Below are 4975 nucleotides of genomic sequence, written 5' to 3' on the forward strand. Positions count from 1 at the left end.
GATTTGTGAATCAATTTCTATGATACCTGAAGTTATGACTGCACCAGGTTCATCTTCTAAATCTGATATTGATCCTGTTAGATATCAATGCTCCACTTTCACGTAACTACACAAGAACCAACTAACTCTACTTGTAAGCCCCCCATATGAGGAGAAGGCATTTGAGTAGCTCGGTTATCCAGTAGGTCTTGGTTTGGACACCAGATGGGGGCCATGTGTGGCTTAATGGGTGGACGGCGGCTTTAGATAGAGTTGGTGCACCGCCAACTAGGCTACATGCAAGTGCGGAAAGGCATCACTTGACTGACTGCCCTAAGGGTAGACAGAGCATTTCCCGGGGGCACAGTCCACTCTCGGGTTGCAGGGCCCGTTTGGAGCCTCAGATGATCCTAGATGGCTCTGGGCCGAACAGACATCGTAGGTGAGTTGCTCTATTTTACGGACCGGTTCTATCGTATGGTCGGTGGCCTATTTCAGGACCAATCCCCAGTCGACCGTTTTGGGCGTACTGTCCAATTGAGCCTAACTGACTACGACTGGTGGCTATAGAAGAGCAAGCCTGTGAAGCCCATTTCATCACTGGCTACAGCAACCCTGATTCCTTAGCATCTAGCCTTTGTCTTCTACTGTTTCCAGCATGCCATCGAAGCTTCTTTCATAGGAGCGCATGGTTGGGAGGCAGCGCCATCTATTGTATCAGTTCTACAGTAATCAAATTTTTGATTCTCCATACTATCTTGTTTTCTCTCTTGCATACGAGATCCTGTTATTTGTTGAGCACAGACGTTGTATTATTTTCTTACATGGTATCAGAGCTTGGACTCTAGCAAGAAGATTTGGTAGTGTGTTTCTGTTTGCAAGCAGATTGTGAGAGATGGCCCAGCCCGCAAGACTGCGAATCCCACCGTTCGGTGAAAGCGGAAAGTTGAATGACTCTAACTATCCACTGTAGAAGTTTAAGATGAAGACCATCCTAAGTGCATACGAGCTTTGGGACACTGCTACTGGGGTGGATGTGAGGCCGGTTGCGAGACTGGATCCAACCAATGCAGGACAACAGATAGTACCAACTACGGATGAGATTCTCGTGTGGACAAGAAGAAATGCAGATGTGCTGTGTTCTATTGTGTGCAGTGTTAGTGATTCCATCATGGCGTTAATTTAACATGTCACCACAGCGGAGGAGGCATGGACGGTCTTAAAAAATCAGTACGAGACCATGAATCAGACGCGGATTCAAAATCTGGAGACTCAACTCGCGAACGAGAAGTTATCTGAGTCTGAAGCGACAGAGAAGTTCATCACCAGGGTGAAGAATCTGCGCAATCAGATGACTGCAATTGGCATCACCATCACCAATGAGAATCTAGCACGAAGGTGCATATGGATTCTCCCAGCAAAGTATGATGGTCTTGTTACGGTGCTGAATATGTAAAAGAGAAATCCGCCTCTCAACTTTGAGGATTTCAGCGCGATGCTTCTAGAGGAGGAGATGCGTCAAAAGATGAGGACTGGAGAAGATTCGGCTTTTTGGACTGGATCAAAGAAAGGTAAGGGTAAGGACTCTAGTAACCCATCTTCTTCTGATGATAAAAAGAGAAAGAAGAAGATCAAGTGCTTCTATTGCAACAAGGCAGGGCACAAGTAGAATGAGAGCCGAAAAAAGATTGCAGATGAGAACGGAGTAAAGAAAGAGTCCGACAACAGCACGCAGGCAGTACCAATAGAGCTGTTCATCGAAATTGAGGAGATTTGCACGAAGGCAGTTCATGTACCTGCGAATGAACCGTGGATCATTGACAGTGGTGCATCGTGCCAGATGACCAGACGGAAGGATTGGTATACCTCTCTACAGCCGGTAGGGAATGACATCCTGGTAGCAGTTGGCAATGATGCAAAATGTCCAGCAAAAGGAAAGGGTATGATTGCTCTCAAGTCAGATGGAGTTGTAAAATAGTTGTCCGATGTTCTTTATGTGCCAGATATCAAGAGAAACTTGTCCGTTTCTGTGATCACGGTTCGAGACCTCAAAGTTCAATTTGATAAGAATGGTGAACAGATTCTGGATCTTCAAGGGAAGGTTGTTGATAAAGGTACATGGTGCAACAACATTTACGAACTCTCAGCTTTCAGTGCTCAAGTGGATGTGAAGAACACTAATCTGTGGCATGAGAGATTTGGTCATCTAAACCTTAGTTCTTTGAAGGAGATGCATAAAAGTGAAATGATTGCAGACCTACCAGAAATTTCAGATCTGCCTGATGTATGTGAAGCTTTCATGATGGGCAAGCAGCATCGGCATCCCTTTCCTAAAGAGGCCAGCAGGGCAAATGCTCCTCTAGAGCTCGTTCACACGGACCAGGATGTCATTCCTTACAGCCGATAGGGAATGACATCTTGGTAGCAGTCGGCAATGATGCAAAATGTCCAACAAAAGGAAAAGGTATGATTGCTCTCAAGTCAGGTGGAGTTGTAAAATAGTTATCCGATGTTCTTTATGTGCCAGATATCAAGAGGAACTTGTTGTCCATTTCTGCGATCACGGATCGAGACCTCAAAGTTCAATTCAATAAGAATGGTGCACAGATTCTGGATCTTCAAGGGAAGGTCATTGGTAAAGGTACATGGCGCAACAACATTTACAAACTCTCAGCTTTCAGTGCTCGAGCGGATGTGAAGAACACTAAGCTATGGCATGAGAGGTTTGGTCATCTAAACCTTAGTTCTTTGAAGGAGATGCATAAAAGTGGAATGATTGCAGACCTATCAGAAATTTCAGATCTGCCTGATGTATGTGAAGCCTTCATGATGGGCAAGCAGCATTGGCATCCCTTTCCTAAAGAGGCCAGCAGGGCAAAGGCTCCTCTAGAGCTCGTTCACATGGACCTCTGCGGAAAGATGGAGATGGAAGCTTTGGGTGGTTCCTACTACTTCATGACACTGATTGACGACTACAGTAGAAGGATATGGATATACTTCCTGAAGACTAAAGACGAGGCTTTTAGTAGGTTCAAGGAATGGCATGTAATGGTTGAGAAAGAAATGGGGAGGAAGGTGAAGAAGTTGAGATCAAACAGAGGTCGAGAGTTCACATCAACTGAATTCGAAAGTTACTACAAAAGTTGCGAAATCAAGAGGCAAAAACCCCCGCCACATACATCATAGCAAAATGGAGTAGCAGAACGCAAGATGCGCGCCATCTACGAAATGGGCCGGAGTATGATGAAAGGGAAAGATTTGCCAAAGACTTTCTGGGCTGAAGCATGTAACACTGCAGTTTGCATCCTTAGTTGTAGCCACATGAAGGCTATGAACGGGATGACTCCATTGCAAGCCTTTTTTGGTAAGAAACCTTTAGCTGCACATTTCAAAGTTTTTGGTTGTGACTGTTTTGTGCATGTCCCTGATGCTACTAGGACCAAATGGGAACCGAAGAGCTGGAAGTGTATTTTCTTGGGCTACAATGAAGAGGCGAAGGGTTACCATCTCTATAACCCTGTTACCAAGAAGGTAATTGTAAGTCGCGATGTGCTTCTCAGAATAGCCGCATCAATTGGAGGAGGATGCTTCCTTCCTAGACAACCAGGACCATGATATCCATCCAGTACCACCACCAATAGCAGACCAAACTCCCCCAACGGTGCTCGGGAGGATTCAAGACAAAGAAGATGAAGGAGAGATGAAGAAGAGCCTGTAGAACCACAATGGCAATGGCCATTCCCGAAGTGGGTAAAGCAGCTTTTGGACAGCAGAGAACCTCTAGCCATTGAGGAGAAACCGTCCGAACACCATTGGTCCAAGAGATTAGAGGAGCAAAGAAGGGCGCAGGAACACTTGGTCAACTATGCTTTGATGACAGAAGTGATCCGTGCTGATGAACCCAAGTGTCTTGAAGAGGCACAGGGTGATGATAGTTGGATGGAGGCTATGTAGTCAGAGTATGGCTCCATAATGAAGAACAACACTTGGGGACCTTGTGGATCGACCACCAAAATGCAAGGTAATCGGAACCAAGTGGGTGTACAAGACCAAGTACAAGTCTGACGGTACATTGGATAAATACAAGGCTCGGCTCATGGCAAAAGGATTTGCACCGGTACATGGTTTTGATGATCAAGATACTTTTGCTCCCACAGCTCGACTAACCACAATTCGCAGTGTTTTGGCTTTAGCTGCCTAGGGAAGTTGGCCCGTGTTTCAGATGGATGTGAAATCCACCTTTCTGAATGGAGATCTCAAGGAGGAGGTATACGTGGAACAACGACCAGGTTTTGAGATCCCCAGTTCAGAAGGTAAAGTCTGCAAACTGAAGAAGGCACTTTACGGGCTAAAACAGGCCCCACGAGCATGGTACCAGCGAATTGATGCCTACTTTATGCAAAACAGGTTCAGGAGGAGCCTATCTGATGCAAATTCGTATATCTTTAGAGAAGGAGGCAGGTGTATGACCGTGGTCCTTTATGTGGACAACCTTGTCATAATAGGGAACCATGAAGAAAAGATCTCGCAGACGAAGCATTTGCTAGGAAGAGAGTTTGAAATGAATATAGACCTCGTACTGATGCATTTCTATTTGGGGATTGAAGTTTGATAGGAGCCGAAACAGATCTTCATTTCACAGCTGAATATGCTGGAGAGATACTGAAGGCATTTGGCATGGCTGAGTGCAAGACAGTTGGTATCCCTACGGAGGTTGACACGAAGCTCTCAAATGAGGATTCATCACCACTGGTGGACGAAGTGAAGTATAGAAGGCTTGTGAGTAGCTTGATTTACCTGTGCAACACACGGTCGGACATCAGTTTTGCGATTGGTGTACTAAGTAGGTTTTCTAATAAGCCCCGGGAGAACCATTGGAGGGCAGGGATGCAGGTGCTAAAATACATCAAAGGTGCACTTGATTATGGCATCACCTATACCAAGGGCAACATCTTGACCAGATTCTGTGACTTGGATTGGGCAGGAGACATGGACA

The sequence above is a fragment of the Dipteris shenzhenensis genome, chromosome 12 (genome assembly GCF_047967505.1).
Source record: "Dipteris shenzhenensis isolate YYH24624 ecotype China chromosome 12, Dip_SZ_1.0, whole genome shotgun sequence".
NCBI lineage: Eukaryota > Viridiplantae > Streptophyta > Polypodiopsida > Gleicheniales > Dipteridaceae > Dipteris > Dipteris shenzhenensis.